The sequence below is a fragment of the Manis pentadactyla genome, chromosome 1 (assembly GCF_030020395.1).
Source record: "Manis pentadactyla isolate mManPen7 chromosome 1, mManPen7.hap1, whole genome shotgun sequence".
Taxonomy (NCBI): Eukaryota; Metazoa; Chordata; class Mammalia; order Pholidota; family Manidae; genus Manis; species Manis pentadactyla.
In genome coordinates, this window is record NC_080019.1 from 200,975,402 (window position 1) to 200,995,166 (window position 19,765).

At 49.5% G+C, this 19,765-nt stretch overlaps 1 protein-coding gene across 11 annotated transcripts in view; it reads right to left on the reverse strand.

The window, feature by feature from the left end:
* Positions 1 to 19,765, reverse strand: part of IQSEC1 (IQ motif and Sec7 domain ArfGEF 1) — a 381,158-nt gene that overhangs the window by 84,668 nt on the left and 276,725 nt on the right. Inside the window, exon 1 of one of the 11 annotated variants that reach the window (XM_036911512.2) lies at positions 8,134 to 8,226. The exons of the other annotated variants lie outside the window; for them this stretch is intronic. The gene's annotated coding sequence lies outside the window, so the exon portion shown is untranslated. Of the gene's footprint in view, positions 1 to 8,133; positions 8,227 to 19,765 lie in introns of those variants that run through there. 11 annotated transcript variants of the gene reach the window in all.

A 19,765-nucleotide genomic window follows, 5' to 3' on the forward strand; every position in this document is an offset into this window, starting at 1 on the left:
TTAGCATTGACTTCAGCTGTCCCACGGAGCACCATCAAAGCTCAACAGGAAGTCAGTGACAACCCCAGGCCACATCATGGGCTTTAGCCCAGGTGGGGTGGGCGACGTGTGGCCTGCTCGGGTCTTCAAGGAGACAGACCTTCAGCCCTCTCATGGAGGTTGCCGCGTGCCCTGGGCTTCTGCACTGAGTCAGGAGCCCAGAGGAGGCTTGGGCCGGCTCAAGGTCACCCAATAGCCAGCTGGCAGCCGCTGGGCCTGAGCCAGGTCCCCAGGCTCCTCCTTCACATCAGACCCAGAGCTACAGGAGCAGGGCGGAGGGCGAGCTGGTGTCCGACTTGGGCCTTCACAGGGCACAGAGGGACTGTTCTTTGCTGCTCAACAATCTTCCTGTTTGCCCCACGCCAGACTGCAGGCTCCCTCAAGTCCTGCTAATGAGGAAAATCTGGTGCCAGTGTCCACAGATATGTGTGCCTTCTGGAGGAAGGTGGTAGCTGGGCTCTCCGGGCCGAGTGGGAGGATTTAAAGGCCCAGAGGGAAGTCACAGGACCAGGACAGAGCGAGCTGCCAGGTGTTTTCTTTAAAAAATAATATATAATATATATATATAGTATATACTCTCCTGAGTATTTCTGACCAGATACCCTAAAAATGCTTTTCATGCTTTCTCTGTGTGGGGGGGTGGGCAGGGGAGCATATGTAGTTTTCATTGTATGCTCTTATAACCTTAAACATTTTCACCATGTGCCTGTATTTCCTATGCAAATATTAAACTCATAGAAACAAACATAGGAAGACAGGAAGGAAGGAAATGGACAGGAGATCAGAAATTCAGAGGACAGAGGGAGCTCAGGCATTGATCTTCCCTATAAAAACCTATAAAAACAAAAGGTAAGATTTCCTGAGCGCTTGCTGACAACCGGGGGTGTTCTGAAGCCCTTTAGTGCCCCGTGGCATTTCGGCCTCAGAGCTACCTGCACAGGTGGGCCCTATTATCGCTACCCCCCTGCACAAACCAGGAGACAGAGCCAGGTCCCAGCTGCCAGCCCAGGCTGAGTAGGCCCGGGGGTGCCGGTTCTTGCTCCGGCCCCCATGTCCCCCTGCAGGGGCCCAGAGTTCTCAGAGAGCCCCAGGGAGCAGAAGTACTGCTCCAGGGGGAATGTGCCTCGTCAGGCAACCGAGGGGAGTCCACAGGCAGGAGCAGAGCCTGCAACTTCTGGGGTCACGTAGGCAGGCCACTGAGATGCTGGGGGGCCATCCTCCCAGCCCAGGCCCCAGCTGGAACCACAGCCTTCCCCAAGCCTCAGTCGCCTCATTGATTAAATGGGTGACTCTTCCCTACCTTGCAGGCAGGAGTAAACATTACCCAAGGGGAGGTGCCTGGCCCACAGAAGGTGCTCCGCGCACACCCACTCCCTCCCCACTTCCCTGCTCTGATGACTTCCAGAGCAGGAAGGCCTGGTTCGCAGCTGGTTGCCTCCTGCCAGGCCAGGTACTGGCCACTGTCTGGGGGAAGACACCAGGATCAGGGCAGACTGGAGGCTAGCAGTGAGCCTCCTGCCTAGGGGGCAGGCCTTGGGCCCTGAAGAAGACATAGAGACCCTTGGGGTACAGGCAGGCAGGGTGCCTGTGCATGTATTTGAGCTCAAGTGAGCCTGCACAGGGGCCTGAGACCCGGCAGGGCCTCGCCGCAGGCAGTGGTCTCCCACCTCCTGGCTCTTGGCTGCTCGAGCAGACACAGATGGAAAGAACTTGGGAGGGAACATTTTACTTTTCAGAGATACCCAGAGCTGGACAGGGAAGACACTGCCAGGGACCATCCTGGCCCTCCCTTACCTTGGTCCAGAGCCCAGTCAGGTGCGGAGGGCCTCCTGCCACAAATAGGAGCAGCCTCGCTGGCCTCTGGGGGCCTCCTCTGTGACCAGTGTAGATAAGCTCCCTCAGCTCTCACTGGGCCTGTGCAGTGACCACTGAGGGTCATAAGTCCTGAGCCCTGGCTTAATCCACCAGAGGCCGAGTCAGCGCCAGCCAGACATGTGACAGGGCGCAGCCCCACAGACCTGTTTGGCCGGAGCAGCAGCTGGTACAGTGGGGGAGGGCTGTCTTCCCTGCCCTCAGGGGCTGTCCCTGGTCACCACACTCCTGCTGGACCTTCCAGGCCAGAACCTGCAGTCCTGGGCGGCTGCCTGCCTGCCCAGGAAAGGTATGATGTATTGTGGGGGGTGGGAAGGGGGAGGGGAGCAGACTGGGAAAAGGACATGTTTGTCACCAAACAGGGCTGGGCTGCCTGGGGGATGGTGTGTGTGAGACAGGGGGAAATGGGACCCTTATCTCATACTATGTATGAATATCAATTCTGGGTAAATTGAAGATCTAACAAAGAAGGTGAAGATGGGAAAATCTTCATGACCACAGGGTAGGATAGGATTTCTCAAAACATTAATAAAAAAAGTGAAAGATTTGACTACTCCAATGAAGAGCTCTGAAATTAACATGTTCATGCCCAGACTCCAGGAAAAGGGACAAAGCCAAGATATTCACACAACTGAGGAAGGGTCAAGAATCTGGAATGCCTGCAGAATCCTCTGAACCAACAAGAGAATAAAAAGACATCCCAAGATGGGCAAAAGACGTGAACAGGAACTTCACCAAAGAGGAGATCTGAACGGCCAACAGACATACAAAAAAACCCCTGCCCAATCTCATCAGTAACCAGGGAAATGCAAATTAAAAACACCAGAGAAATCATTACATGCCACCCCCCACCCGCCTAGCTGAGCAAAGATGCCCAAGCCTGACAATGGGAGACACCACCCAGAGGTGCAGGCGCCTGGAGCAGCTCCTGCCACGTGCACTGGGATGGGACACCAGTGGATTCAAGAACAACAGCCCCCAACTATCAGCAGCCCACATACCCTTCCCAGGAGACTGCATAAAGAGCTGGGGGCCTAGTGACACACTGGGGTACTACACAGCGGTGACAAGGACCAAGTACAGCTGCTCCTGGCTGGACGGGTCGCAGAGCCACAACTCAGAACAGAAGCCAGATGCAAGTATATCCAGCCTATTCAAAGGCAGCTCAACACTAAGAAAAACAAAATTGTATTGTAAAGAGTTGTTTGGATGTGAGGTAAGGCAGTGAGAACAAGAACATTATCATCGCAAAAGTCAGGATGGAGAGACTTGGAGGGCAAAGAGCGTGCGGGGAGTGGGCTCTTCCCTGGGTGGCGGTGGCGGTCACAGACGTTCTTTGAGCTGTTGTATGTGTCTCTTTTCATCTCATCTTTACACATCATGTTTAAAATAGAAAGGCATGTGAGGCATGGGTAGGGGACAGGCAGGGACCCCAAGCTGCGATGGCAGAGCCACCTGCCAGTGTAGCTTCAACCTGACAGCACCCCAGCTGCACAGGACATCCGAACTGGAAGGGTTCGTCCTGCTCTCTCAATGCGCAGACAACAACTGAGAATTAGAGACCTCAAGGAACTTGTCCAAGGTTGCACAGCAAGTTGGAAGCCAGCAGGGCCAGGGCTGGGACCTAGGTCTCACGGAGCCCAAACCAGGGATCTCTCCTCTTCTTTTGTAAACACCTTTAACACCAACCAGGGCAGAGTGGGGAAATTCTTTCCTTTGCTTACTCATTTATCGTGAGTAAGAAAAGCTCCTAGAGGGAAGGGCTTTCTGTCTGTTTTGCTCCTGTGGTATCACAATGGGAGTGCTGTAAATATTTGGTGAGTAAGTAAATGAATGGAGCTGACATTTTTATTTGGACTTTGAGGTCCTAGAAATACTTTAGCAGCTTCTATGATAACCCCAGAGGAGAGAATGAAAAAAATAACCAAATGACATTGATACACTTTCACAGATTTATTTACATGACTGTCTTAGGAGAGTGGTACTACCATTGAGCCCATTTTAAAGAAGAGGAAACTGAGGGTCAGGTTTAGTGACTTGCCCAAGGTCACAAACCTAGGAAGTAGAGAGCTGGGATTTGAACCCAGTCCCAAAGCAGGCTGGCCCTCAGCGGGTCCACACACCTGAGCCTATAGGATCTGCATGGCATGCTTCAGCCACTCTTGTCCACACCCCCTGACCCCCAACCCATTTGGGAGTCAGTTAAACCTATGAAGTGTTTTCTGGTCTCTTCTAAGCTCCTTCACCTGAGGGAGAAGAAACAACTTGTTCAAAGTAACAAGGAGCCCCCCTCTCTGACCTCCAAGCTCCCAAATTAGTGTGGCCAACAGTGACCCCAGCGGCTGCTCATGGATTTGCCATCAGACACTCAATTTCCTTCCTGCTTCAAACCAAATCCTCAGGCTCCTTGGCTAAGTTCAAAACCTGGTCTGAGTTCCACATCTGGAAAAGTTGAATAATGAAGTATTCCCATAATACCTCCAGGCAATTGGCTTTATTAAAACACCCTGGCATTTAGCAATTTTATGAACCTATATTACCAGCTTGATAGCTTTCATCGAGTCCTCAGGTAATTAAAAAAAAAACTCTTTGGCTCTGGAGTCTTGGAACTAAAAATACTCTCCAGGGCATCTAAACAGAGACACACAAATCCTCTGTACCACCTCAGTTTGCACACCTCTAGTGAGGGGGACTCACTGCCTTCAAAGGTGGCTTGTTTCTTGTCTCAGCTCAGTTGGGTACAACACAGATTTACATTAGCCCCTGGCGCTGGGGACTGGGCCGTGCACCGTTCTGCCCTTGGGAAGCTCACTCTTGCAAAGATTGTGTCATCGCAACAGGAAGGGACAGGGCACGGGCTAGCATTGCCTTCTGAAGAGGCGGAGTGTGAGGGCTGAGGTCCTGTACGTGGTTACTTGTGGATTTATATGGGTCGGCGTGGACCTGGTGCAGTGGAGTCCCCGGAGGACTGCCTCCCTAAGGGGGTCTGGGCAGCAAGCTGCAGGCTGAAAGGACTATCTCTGGTGGTGGGTGGGAGGGTGCAGCATTCTAAATCATTCCCCCTGGCCTGTGGGGTGGATATCACTGTTTTATTATTATGCTTCTAGAACCTTCATACACACTAATGGATGGGCTTGTGGATTTGCAGATGAAATGGGATAATATATGCGAGGGCCATATATTATGGGTCTGGCAAGGAGGAGGCTTCAACAATGCTTGCTGGGTGTGAACTGAAATCGTGCTGGACCAGAAGGCCACATATACACAGTTCTCCAAAGAGTCAGGGAGAACCTGGCTGCCTGCACCTTGCCCTTCCAAGCTGTCATGTGCTATGGCAGTCCTACTGAATATCCCTGGGGGGTGGAGAGGGCAGGTCTTAAAGACTGGTGTCTCACCAGGGGTGTCAACTCAGTCATCCCCTCACCGCTGCACACTGCTCCCCTGTTCTGTCATTCTGAGGGGAAGACTTGGGGACCTGGGGCAGACAGAGCCAAAGAGGCGAGCCTGATGAAGGATGAGCAGAGGCTCCTAGCTGCAGGGTGTATTCCTGCAGGAGCCCAGTCAGGGCAAGGCAGAGTCTGGCGGGCATGAGATGCTGCTCCCCGGAGCAGATTTGAGTCACATTTCATGGTAGCCATGAACACCACGTCTGAGCAATGGTGGATGACGGACCCCATCAACTGGATGGGTCTTCACCCAGCCTCTTTCTTGCAGCAAACACCTCCTGATAGGTGAGAACAACACTGACCCCTATCTCCTAATTATGAAGAACCAGCAGGGAGTGACGAGGTATCTGTTCAGTCCCCGGGATTCACAGACCCAGGTTCACAGCCTCTGTGACCAGGTAGCGTCCAGCTCCAGTGGCACCCAGTGATGGGGAGTGTACAAGAGCAAGGATGCCCATGTTCTTCTAGGCTGGGGGTACTTCCGTGCTCAGCTGACCCCCCCTACCCCAGTAGTTAGAACACAGGGAAGGTGAGGGCACAAGGCTGGGCCTTGGCATTCCCCTCTGCACAGTGGGGAAGGGGCATGACTAACACCACGGAGGTTGCTGTGGGGCCAGTGGGCATGGGGTGGGCAGGGCAGGGCAGGCTGGTCAGAACAGTGGCTGGAAGGGCAGGCAGCCATGGGTCCTTTAAGCAGCCTTGAGAAAGGGTAGCAGCTCTGGTCATGAGACCCAAGATTACTTAATGTTTGCAAACTGTGCAGAAGCCTGAGTCCCCCCCAGAGGAGGGTGCCAGTCCCCTTCCCGGTCCTTCCACTACAGGGACCTCTGTGGGGAAATGAGCCCTCCGAGTCTTCCCAAGGCAGTAGCTTCCCAGGGACGGCTGGATGGCGGGACAGCTGCAGACAGGGGGATGCTGCGTGACCTTGGATGTGTCCCTGCTTCTCCCTGGCCTTAATTTCCCCATTTCTAACAAGCGATTGGCCCCAGGAAGCTCCCTCCAGCACTGATGCTCAGTGGCTGGGCTGTGGGCATTGTGGTGCCCTGAGCACCTCCTAGCTTGTCTTTTTCTGCCTCCAGAAGGGTCTGGGCTGTTTTTATTCTCTCCTTTCAAACCCAACAGCCACATGTGGGGTCAGAGGCCTGGCAACCTCACCAGCCCAAGGAAGGAGCCAGGCATAATGCTGGGGGTAGGGGAGGATGACCAGAGGGCCATGCCTGTGTCCCCTCAGCTCTGAGGGGGCTGCATGAGCTGGCATGGGCACTGTCTGGTGGGAGCTGACCACAGAGTGGAGTAGTGGTTCCTCAAAGTGCCCAAGCAGATTCCTGCTTCTAGCCTAGAACAAGTGCCCTCCCACCTCCACCAATTACGGAATGGAGTGTGCCCAGAGCAAAATGCACAGAGCTCACCAGGCAGAGGGACCGCTGTCCCTGTGAGTCTCATCTCGTGGACAGGCCTGGGGGAGGGGACACCCACTGTCAGCTTTCTGCTCCGTTTGCTTCAGGAACAGATCAGCTGTGACAGTTGAGAGCTTGGAAATTTAAAGTGGCAACTGCCTTTAGAAACAGGGAGTGGGGCTTCCCCAGGACTGGGACGGGGGAGGGAGCTCTGATTCACCTCTGCCGACCACTCCTGCCCCCTCACTGTCACTGCCTGAGGGCAGCCAGTGCTGGGCAGAGTGAGGGTTTCCCACCCTCTGAGCCCTCTGGCCCACTAGGGCCCTGCCTTGGGCTGACAGGTGGAGCAAGGTGTCCGGACACCCAGGCTGTCTTGGACCCCTACCGCCTCCTGCTCCATTTGGGACTGAGTCAGGAGAGTGCTGTGGCTGTTCCAGCCCTTAAGCTCTGTCACCTAAATGACACCTGCCCCCTGAGGGTCTGACCCCGGGGGACCCCCAAGACTAAGAACCGGCTTCTTGCCCACTTTGTGGCAGGAGGAGGGGCTGCCCAAGGTCACACAGTGGGGCAGGGGCAGCGCAGGATTTGGACCCAGCCCAGGCTCCTCACTCCCTCCCGGCAAGTCTTTCAGGCTCCCAGCGAATTCCTGAGATGCCTCAACCTCCCGCTCGCAGGCTCCGGACCCTGGATGCGGCTGCGGCGGCGGGATTTCTCTGCCCCAGGCAGGAGCAGAAAGGAGCGAGGAGAGAAGGGAGGGAGATGGGGTTGGGGGTGGCTTCGCGCGCTGACCCGTAGGGCCTGGATTCACGGTTCCCTACCTCGCCAACTGCATAGACGCGGAGATGGAGCCCCCTGAGCCCTCCTCCCCCAAGATCAACCTTTAGCGTTCTCGAGGTTTCAGATTAGCCGACCGCATAGCCCCAGAGGCTGAATTTCCTGCGTCCTCACTGCCCGAGTCCCTGAAAGCGACACCGCGGAGCCCCAGCTCAGAAAGACCAGCGTTGGTGCCCCCCCCCCCACCCTCCGGGCCGCCTGCTCCGCCCTGGCCCCACACCCGAGAGCCTGGGGGCCTCTGATCTCCAACCCTACAACCCGCGGCCGGTGTCGTCGCCGCCACTGCGGCCTCGGAACCTCCTCCCGGGCCTGGCTCCGCAAAGCCGCCCGCGATCCCCCGCCTCCAGTCCCCCCATCCCGCCCCGCAACACCGGTTCGCAGGAGCTGCTCGCGCGTTCGTTAGCCGCGGCCCCGGGGGCGAAGCTGCTGCCCAGGCCTCCCAGCACCGAGGATCCCCGGACTGCGGCCCCCCGACCCCAGCCCCGGGCCCCGACCCGCACCGCACCGGCCGCCGCCGCGCGCGTCCCCCGCGGCCCGCCTCCTACCTCGCGGGTCCGCCTGCAGCCGCCGAGCGCGCGCCGTCCCCGCGGCGGGCACGGAGCGGGCGCGGCCCCAGCGCGTCGGGCCGGCCCGGCGCGAGGAGGGGGGGGGGGGCCGGGGACTCGGGAGCCGGGGACCCGAGCAGAGCGCCGCCGGCCGGGGCGGCCTCCCCGCGCGCCGGCCCTCCCGCCGGCTCCACCGGGCGCGCGCCGTGACCTTGGCTGTGGCCTCTCCGCGCGCGGCCTCAGTTTCCCCTTCGAAAGGGGATCAGGGGGGCAGGGAGGACGGGGCCGCCCTAGCCGACGACGTCACCCAAGCCCGGGCGAGTTGAGGGCGCTCGGCCCGTGGGGCCGCTGTAGCGGACGGGCCCGGGGAGCGGGGTAGCACAGTTCGGGCGCTTTGGAGGGGGCACCGAGGCCCCAGCGTTTCTCTCAGACTCGCGAGACCCCTAAATAAACACCTAGCAACCTCAGCCTCAGGCCAAGTCCCCTGGCCCCTCCCCCCGGAGGATCGTCCTCCCTGAAGGCAATGCCCAGCTCCCCTCCCCCCAGTTCCCCCAGTTTACAGATGAGCAGACTGAGGCCCAGAGAGGGGCAGCCACTGGCCCGGAGTCCATCCACCCTGCGGCCCCTCTGGACATGCGCTCCTTGCAGATTTGGGAGGCGGATCCGGGCCTGACGGCAGCGCCCCTTACATCTCAGCAAACATGAACTGCGCCAACTGAATGCTGAGGATGGGCCTCAATGGCCTCGCAACTGTCACAGAGAATGGGATGGCACAGACTGCCCCAGTCCGTGGGGAAGAGGCGCAGATGGAAGAGGCTGGGCCAAAGGGGCAGGAGAGAGGTGGGCGTACGGGAGAAGGGTACCTAAGGAAAAAGCAAAGATAGGCTGCGCTTTCCCGGTGTGTAGGGGGGAGAAGGCAGGTCTGGGAGCCTTGAACAGCAGACCAAAGATAAAAGCGGTCTCCTTTCGTAGGCAGCAGGGCTTCTCCCCAACCCGCAGGCAGTGTGGGGCAAGGGCGTCAGCAATCCGGGCTGTGTTTAGGAAGCGCCCCCTGGTGACCAGAAAGGGCGACACAGGAGACGAGAGGGCCGGGGCTGCAGTGGTCCAGCTTCAAGGAAGCAGGGCGAGTGATGCAATGAGTCAGGAGACTGGGGTCCCTGCCGGTAAGAGTAAGCCAGGTAAGAGTAGGCAGTGGATCCAGGAAGAAACAGACAGCTCAGAGGTGAGGGGTGGACATTTTGCTCAGCACTTTATGAGGCTTTTCATTTTCTTGAGGTATCATCCCAATTTTACAGACAAGGACACGGCAGCACGCAGAAGACAAGTCACCGCCCACATTCACACAACTGCTAAGTGGCCCAGCTGAGATTTGAACACAGGCTTGCAAGGCTGCAGAGTCTAAGCGGAGGGCCTGACCACCGCAGTCTCCTATCTCACAGTGTTTATCAAGCACCCAGGGTGTTCCAGGAATGTACATGGCCTTGGTGACAGAGACGAAAAATCAATGTTCCAGCTTCTAGTGGATCTTCCTCACCTTGTGGCACCTTATTGGTGCTCACAGCAAACCAGACAGGGGCCCCACCCTAGGGGATGGCCTTCAGGGACAAGCCATGAGCACCCCCCAAAAACCCCATGTAACATTCTTCTGTATTGCTAGAGGTTTTTTTTTTTTAAGAATGATGAGTTATTGTTATGATTTCAAAAATGGTTTTAAAAAGAGCACTACAGAAAGGTGCTTGTAGTTCCCATAATTTAAAATGCTCTGCTAGACAAGCCACATCCTTTGTGCTAGGAGGGACTGAAAAGCAGTACCTGACTGGTGGGAGGGCAGGTGAAAGAAGTGAACAGTCAGGGTTTTAGAATCTCTTCAGTCTGGGCAACTCCCACCATCCTTCTGAGCCTCATTTGAGTTCATCTGTTAAGTACAACTGATGATAAAAATCCCCTTGAATGGCTGCCTCCCTTCAAAGGCCGCTGTGAGGATTAACTGTGACATTGTAGGAAAAGACTGTGTAAAATGCCCTGTATAAATATTTTTATTCCCAAAGCTATAAAATAAAATATTGATAAATTTAACTCTGTAAACATTAAAACTTCTGAACAGAATAAAAAATGCCACTAAGAAAAAAAAAAAGGCAAGTGGTAAATTAAAAAAAAGTCTGTAGCACATATGTGAGAAGTTAATTGAGGGAAATGAGATGAAAGTTAATTTCCCTGATACATACAGAGCTCTTTCAAATCGACAGGAGAAAGATGACTAACCAATTAGAAAAAAGAGCAAAGTATAAGAACACACAGTTCACGGAAAGATACTCAATTTCACTTGTAATTAAATGCATATTAAAGGAATACAAATCAATACACAACATGCCTGTCATTTGTTTAAACTAGCAAGTTAGCAAAAAGAAGTAAGTTTGATAATACTTCTGCTTTGAAGGTGGAAGGAATTCAGTGCACTCAAAAACAGTCAGGTGGAGTGCGAGATGAGGCAACCTTGCTTGAAGGATGATCTGACAGAGCCATACAACACACTCATGCTAATGTAAAAACACAAGGACGGTTGACATGGTATTCTGTGTAAGATTGAAGCAAACAAAGAAGAGAAACACCACTGGTGTCCAATGATAGGGGATGGAGACATGAATGAACACACCCGTAAGCTGGGACTTTATCCTGGGCTGGAAAGATATCCAAGATGCATTCTAGTGAAAAGTACAAGGGACAGAAGGCTGTGTATGTTATGATCCCTTCTGGGTACATTTTAAAAGGTTATACATATATGCATACTGGAACTTCGTAATTTTCCCCCCAGTGTATACACACTTACCAAAACAAACGTATACATGGCTACCTTTTGGGAGGATGGTGACATGTACGGAATGAGTATGTGAGAACTTTTGCTTTTCATTTTGTACTTTCCTAAGGATTAGTTGAGTTTTAAAAAGTCACCAAGGGTTTTCTGGACATAGGCAGAGTTAAATTTTCTTTATATGCATTAAGAAGTTAAGTAACTGTTAACTTGTATTAAAAAAATTAAGTAACTGTTAAATGACATAAAAAAGGCTATATATGACAAACACAGATAGCAACATACTCAATGTATGAAAAAAAAAAAGCTGAAAGTTTTCCCTTTAATATCGGGAACAAGACAAGGATGCCCACTCTCACAACTTTTATTCAACATAGTCCTGGAAGTTCTAGCCGTGGCAATCAGATAAGAAAAAGAAATAAAAGGCATCCAAATTGCTAAGGAAGAAGTAAAATTGTCACTATTTAAAGATGAGATGATACTGTATATAGAAAACCCTAAAGACTCCACCAAAACAATTTTTAAAAAATTAATTCATAAAGTTGCAGAATATAAAATCAATATAAAGAAATCTGTTGCATCTCTATATGCAAATAATGCATAATAACTAGCCAAAAGAGAAATTAAGAAATCAATTTCATTTATAACTGCATCAAAAATAATAAACTATCTAGAAATAAATTTAAGCAAGGATGTGAAAGACCTGTGCTCTGAAAACTAAGACATAAATGAAAGAAATTAGTTGACACAAGTAGATGGGAAGATACTCCATTCTCATGGACTGGAAGGATTAATATCATTAAAATGTCCATACTACCGACCCAGAGCAATCTATAGATTCAGTGTAATCCCTATCAAAATACTAAAGGCATTTTTCACAGAACTAGAGCAAATAATCCTTAAATTTATATGGGACCATAAGAGACCTCAAATAGCCAAAGCAACCTTGAGGAAAAAGAGCAAAGCTGGGGGTATCACATGCCCTGCTTTCAAACTATACTGTAAAGCTACAGTGATCCAAACAGTATGGTACTGGCACAAAAATAGACACAGAAATTAAAAGAATGAGCCCAGAAATAAACCCATGCTTATATGGCCAATTAACCTATGATAAATGCAAGAATATACAATGGGGAAAAGACAGTGTCTTCAATAAGTGGTGTTTGGAAAACCAGACCACTTTCATACACCATACACAAAAATAAATCTGAAATGGATTAAAGACCTAAATGTAAGACCTGAAACCATAAAATTCCTAAAAGAAAACGTGGGCAGTAAACTCTTGAACTTCAGCATTAATAATTTTTTTCTGGACATGTCTCCTCAGGCAAAGGAAACAAAAGCAAAAATAAACAAGTAGGATTATTTCAAACTAAAAAGCTTCTGCACAGCAAAGGAAATCATCAACAAAATGTAAAGGCAACCTACTGAATGAGAGAATGTATTTGCAAATGATATATCTGAAAAGGGGTTAATACAAAAAATACATAAAGAATTCATTCAACACCAAAAAAAGAAAACCTGAGATTTTTTAAAAATCCCAATTAAAAATGAGCAGAGGACCTGAATAGACATTTTTTCAAGGAAGACTTGAAGATGGCCAATAGACAGGAGAAGATACTGAACATCACGAATCACCAGGGAAATGCAAATTAAACCACAATGAGATAGCACCTCACACCAGTCAGAATGGCTAGTATCAAAAACACAACAAATAACAAATGTTGGCAAAGATGTGGAGAAAAGGAAATCCGCACACACTATTTTGAGGAATGTAAATTGGTGCACCACTACAGAAAACAGAATGGAAGCTCCTCAAAATGTTAAAGATAGAAATACCATACAGCCCAGTAATTCTACTTCTGGGTATTTACCCAAAGAAAAGAAAAACATTAATTCAAAAAGATGTATGCACCCCTAGGTTTACTGCAGCATTATTTAAAACAGCCAAGATGTGGTATGTGTATATATAATAGAATAATGGTATAGGGTATATATAATGGAATATTACTCAGTCATAAAAAGAATGAAATCTTGCCATTCACAATGACATGGATGGACCTAGAAGGTATCTTGCTAAGTGAAGGAAGTCAGACAGAGAAAAACAAATACCATGTGATTTCACTTACATGTGGAAGCTAAAAACAAGGGAACAAACAGACAGACAAATCCAGAAACAGACTCCGAGACACAGAGAACACACTGGTGGTTGCCAGAGGGTAGGGGGGAGCGGGAGGATGTACCAACTATGTGAAGGGGATAAGAAGGTACAACCTTCCATTTATAAAATAAATAAGTCACAGAGATATAATATACAGTATAGGGATTATAGTCAATAATACTGTCATGACTTTGTACAGTGACAGTTGACAATTACACTTACTGTGGTGAGCCTTTAGTGGTGTAGATAATTGTCAGATCACTATGTTGTATGCCTGAAATTAGTAAAATATTGTGTCAACTGCACTTCCACCAATGAATTAGTAAGTAAACTATTTTTTATGTGGGTAAAGATTATTGAAATGGTCTTACTACCTAAAGTGCACCAGTAAAGGACTGGTTCAACAGATTATCATTATGATACATCCATATGATGGCAGCCTATGCAGCTGTATCCGAAGGAATTTGGCTTCTGTACATGGGCTGATAAAGGAACAACTTCCAAGATATTTTGGTAAATTGAAAAAGCAGGTGTTAGTACAGAGTACAGTGTGCTTTTTATGTAAAAAGAGGGGGCATGGAATACGTGCTGGTGCATGCATCTATTATCTCCAACAACATGTGTAAGAAACTGGTACAGTGGTATCCTGGGCATGGATTGGGGGCTAGGGCAGGAAGGAGACTGGCTTTTCACTGAAATGTTCTGTTTAAATATTTTTTGTACTCTATGCATATAATACTAATTTTAAAAAAATTATCTTTAAAAAATAATCATGTCTGAAATTAGACGGGGAGTTGGAGGTCTGGCATCTAGGGCCCGCTCTGATGTAAGCAGGGGACAACTCCCTGTTGAACTCTGGGGAGGACAGTCTCCCTTCTGAGCCTCAAGGACCCTTCTTTCTAGCGGACGGGAAGTGGGAGATTAGATGAGTGCCAAGGCTCCCTCCAGCTGCGACCCACAGCAGCCCAAGAACCTTCTCACCGGAAGAGCCGCTCAGATACGGAATGGCTGCTGGGGAGGTAGGGCCCCTCCCATCCTTGGACTTGTGGGAGCAGAGGCCAAGGGTGAGCTGCCTTGGGGACAGTGGCTTGCATTGACTTCTGAGATCCCTGCTGGCTTCCCAGGATGTTGTTCCTTTTTCCTTCTCCTACTCACAGTGCCCTGCCCGGAAACTTTTGGTTCATACTGCCTCTCTAGGTTACCCCTGGCAACATGCCGGTCTGTCTGGGTGGGAGGTCAGCCCTGTGAGCAGGGCCGGATGACACAGCACTGGGGCACCCACGTGGGGCTGAGAGGTCAGTGGGGGGGAAAGCCTCATGCTGGAAACAGAGCCACTCACCCCACCCAGAGATTAGCCTTGGCCTCAGTCCTGCTCCATTTCCCCTCTGCGGGCAGCTCTCCATCCCCATTGCCTCTCCAGTTCTACCCCCAGTCATCATCTAGAACCTTCTGTGGCTCCCTATTGTCCACCAAACCACGCTGGACACTCAAGGTTTTGCACTTTCTGGCCTCAATTTACCTTTCTAGTCCTTCCCACCATCCGTTATTGTCCCTAACTTAAAGAATTTTCAAAAATACTGGTTCTGTCATATCCCTTGCCTGCTCAAAACCCTCCTGCAGCTCCCCATGGCCTGTAGGATAAAGTCTAAACTCCTCAGGATAACATGAGAACTGGTTTCTGCCTCCCTGCCTAGCTCCATCTTCAGGGGCATCCTCAAAGTCAAGCTATCCTTAATGCCTTTTGAGCATACTGGGCTATTTCATGACATAGAGTATTTGCACATATTATTCCCTTGGCTCCTCAATATATAAAGAGCCCCTACAAATCAGTGAGAAAAAAACATGAACAACTCAAAAATAAATATATCTCATTGACTAAATGAGGTAGTGCAGAGAAAAATACAAATGGCCTACAGACTACACAAAAAGATGTGCAACCTCACTTACAAAGAAATAGAGATCATAATGATGAGGTATCATTTTCACCCATCACACTGGCAAAAATTCCTAGAATGCTCATGTCTTTTTGTTTATTAGCTAAAGTCCAAGCCCATCCTGTAGATCAAGCTGCAAAAATGTCACCACCTCTAAACATCTTGGCTCCCACAGTGCCCTGTTCATCCCCAGATAGAGCTCTGAATAGGGCCAGGCATGTATTAAAAGGTCAGTAAATGTTAGCCATTAATAATAAAAACAACGACTGCCACACTGTTCTGTGATCACCAGCTAATGGGTCTCTTCCCATGTCCAAAGTCCCCAAGGGCAAGGATGGAGTTGGATTCATCTGTTTGCCAGCATCAGCACAGAGCCTGCTACAGGGCTGTGCCCAAGATGCGGATAAGCAGTGGGGACAGGCATGCTGCATGAGGCAGAGGGAAGGCTGGAGCCGGAGCTGGCCCTCAGGTGCTGCTCCGCTGGGGACAGCAGGTGCTGTACAGGTTAGGGGAGCAAGCCTGGATGGAGGGCCGGGGGACGGGCGCAGTCCCGGGTCGGTAACAAACACAACCTCCCCTAGGGTGCACACTCTATGTCAAGCAGGTGCAGTACTGGGCTCTTTGCCCTCACTCTCTCTATTCTTTGCAATTGTTCGAGATGGGTGCTGCCCCTTCCATTTTACAGGTGAGAAAACTGAGGATCTGGGAGGGTGAGTAACTTCCTAAGTGACTCTTACTTACTTACTCTAGGCTGCCTCTGTGCTGGCTTGTGGGCACTCACAGATGCCTGGCCTTGGACAAATCACTTTCCCCATGGGGGCCTCTACTTTCCCATTGGAGAAATGGCTCTAGAATAAGAGTTTCTCAAATTAAGAACTGGTGGGCCCCTAAGAACACAGTTTGTAATGTTCATCAGACTCCATTTTAAGGAACCTGGCCTCCAAACTGAAATGCTGCTATCCTGGAGGTTCCCTTGATGGCCCCGTGTCACAAACACAAGAGAAAAGGCAGCCACGGAAATCAAGCAGCAACATTCAGTTTTTAGAGAGTCATTTCATTAGGTGACCTGGAATGTGCTTTGGCTACAATGGGGGAGGGTTGTCACCTTCATGGAAATAAAATTCAAAAAATTCCTGGATCATGGTCAAATGAGTTTTGACAAAGGTGCCAAGACAATTCACTGGAAAGAGGAGTTTCTTCAACAAACAACCCTAGGACAGCTGGCTATCCACACACAACAGGATGTATTGGACTTTACTTCCCATCATGCATAAAAGTTGACTCAAAATGATCAAAGATGTGAATGTGAGAGTTACAATGATACAACTCTTTAAAAGAATAGGAGTAAATCTTTGTGTCCTTGGGCTAGGCAATGATTTCTTAGATATAAAATGATTTCTTAGATACCAAATGCCCATGCAATACAAGAAAAAAAATGATAAATAGACTTCAACACAATTCAAAATGTTTACACTTCAAAAGACACCATCAAGAAAGTTTAAAGATAAGCCACAGACTGGGAACAAATATTTGCAAATCATGTAACCAAAGAGACTTGTGTTTAGAATATTAAAAAGAACTCTTATGACTCAATAACAAGAAAATAATACAATGTAAAAATGGGCAAATAGATATTTGAATAGATATTAATAGATAGTTAACCAAAGGAGATTTATGAATGGCCAACAAACACATGAAAAGATGCCTACTGACATTAGCATCAGGGAAATGCACATCAAAACTACAATGAGAGAACACTTCACGCCCACTAGGATGGCTTTAATGAAAGACTGACAATAGCAAGTGTCAGAGAGGCTATGGAGTAACTGGAACCCTCATACATTGCTGGTGGAAATGTCAAATAGTGCAGTCACTTTGGAACACGGGAGAGTGTTTCTTAAAAAGTTAAATTTAGAGCTACTATATGACCCCACAATTCCACTCTTAGATATCCACTCAAGAGAAATGAAAACATACGTCCTCATAAAAACTTGCATTTGAATGTCCATAGGGTATCATTCCTAATAGCCAAAAAGTAGAAATAACCCAAATGTCTACCATCTGGGGACAATAGGTAAACTACATGTGGCATAGCCATACAGTGGAATATTACTCAGTCACAAAGAGGACTGACGTACTGATGATACATTCTACAATAGGAATGAATCTTGAAAACATACTATATGATAGAAATTCAGATACAAAAGGTCATATATTGTATTATTCCATTTAAGAGGAAATGCAAATCTACAGACACAGAAAGTAGATTATTAGTTTTTTGGGGGAGGGGTTGGACAAGGGAGTGACAGAAAATAAACACGAGGTTTCTTTTCAGGGTGATGGAAGTAATTTAAAATATAATTGTGGTGATGGTCACACAACTCTGTAAATATCTCTGTCATAATCATGAAATCATACACTTAAAACAAGGGAAATTTATGGCATGTAAATTATACCTTATATAAAAGCTTTAAGAAAACATCTCATGACTAAACCCAAGATTGGAGGAAAAACATGACATAAAGGGATGATTGGGGCATTTGGTGAAGCGTAACTATAAATTGTATATTAGGTCCTAGTATTGTGTTGATGTTAAATTTCCTGAATTTGGCTACTGGACATGGTTATATAACAGAATGCTCTTGTTCTTAGGAAATAGATGCTGAATTGTTACTCAGGAGTAAAAGTCATCATACTGCATGTCTGCAATGACCTTTCAAATAGTTCGGGGAGAAAAAATATTTTTGTTAGAGAGCAAAATTTGATGAAATGCTACTGATGATGAATTTGGGTGAAGGGTACATGGGAGAATTTTTTTTCCCCATTATTCTTGCAAGTCTTCTTGAAGACTGAAATTATTACAAAATAACTCTTAAACAACTCTTGAAGAACCCACACATAAAAAAATTGTGTAGAACTTGAAGGCCCCTGAGAATAAATCTGTGAACTTTCACTGGGAGAATAAATCCCAAATGGAGAAAAAGCACCGATCTACTTGTGAACACAGTTCCCATAGGGGGTGGTCCTGCTTATCACATGTCTGTGGGTCCCCCAAAGAGAAGACACAGCCTGAAGTCAGAGGGCAGGGTTGGGACACAGGCCTGTGTGCCCCACAGCTTGCATGCATGATGCATGCATTCATTCACCTAACAAATATTTATTGAGTGCATACTATGTGCAAGGCACCAGCCATGGACACATGTAAGTCTTTGCCCTTGTGACCCGGATATTCATGCGTGCTGGGGGGAGGGTCTGCGGGAGGAGGAAGGGGATGTGGAAACCTCTCTGTTGTGCCTGGGCCCCAGCCTCTCACCAGACACAGGCTCTGGGGGACAGGGAGTGGGGTCTGAATCACCTGTTCCCCTAATTATAAGCAAGTCAGATTCTGTCCCCAAGCAGAAAAGGTCAGTTTCGAACTGTGTCTAGAGAAAGAGGCAAATATGCTGGACCACCTTGGGGTCAGCTGAGCTCAGAACAGAGCTGCCAAGAGCGGGTGGGAGGGGGCACAGCTGCAGGCTGTGAGTGTGGAGGGGTGCGGGAATGGGGGACAGGGTGTCAAATGGGGGTCTCAGGCCCCTCCCACCACAAACCAAAAGGGGGCTGGCCACAGGAGATCCCAGAGGGGGCCTCCACCCCCACCCCCCAGGGCTGCTCGGAGACTCTACTTCCGGAGGTTTCAGGGATTCCCAAGCTGGGAGCCCCTGAATTATTTTAGGGGATCTTACATCCCATATGCACAACCAACACGGCTGGTAGACCAAACAAATACTATATTTCACACATTAACATCTTTCAAACCAAAATAGAAGCTGCTAGGATGGATAAGATTCATAGACTTAAAATCCATCTAAAATGGGTTTTTAGTGGCTTAGTAATTTTTCAGTCATGGATACTAGCCCTTGTGGGTGGGGCGTGTGAGTGTGTATGGAGGTTGCTCCTGGTTTGGGGGGATGAACAGGCACCCTCCCTTTCCTGGGAGAGCCTGGGGAGTGCCCACAGAGGCGCCTGGCTGCATGCTGGGGAGGCCAGGGCAGAGGCCGGGGGCTTGCTCTGCAGGGAGAGACCCTAGACTCCTACCTCAGCACATTTACTGTCCTGGCTGCCCTGAGGGCAGGGCTGGCCCTGTTCATAACCTGACCACTGCAAAGAATTGGCTGCTCTGCCTTCCTCCAACAAGGGAGCCCCTTGAGGGCAGAGATTGGGATGGAGCTGAGTCACTTCCGAGTCCCAAGCACCAGCACGGGGCCTGGGTGGCTGTGAACCTACCTGTAGGGGCACGAAGGTGGGGGCTGAACTGGGCTCGGACCAGCTGACTCCGGGCTCCCCGCTTCTTAGCTGGGTGGCCACCCACTTGACATGTGGCTTAGTGCAGGTGGGAAACTGAGTTTTTAAAACATTTTCATTTAGCTAGTTAAAATGTAAATAGTCCCCTTATGGCTAGTGGCTTCTGTCCTGGGCAGCGCAGCTCTAGAAGCTTAACAAGAACCCCCAATGGAGTCCACACTGGTGAGCCAGCTGGCTTGGACCCCGTCCATTCCCAGCTGGGTTTGCAGAGCCCCTCGTCACCACAAAGGCTGGGACACCTGGCCGAGCCTGGCCTGCCTCACCTGGGCTGGCTCCGGGACGCAAGGCTGCCTGTAGGGCAGGGTGTTCAAACCAGGGACTCTGCGGTGTGGGCAACGGAGGGGCTCAAGGGTAAGGCACCAGGCTAGTTTTTGGCTTTGTATG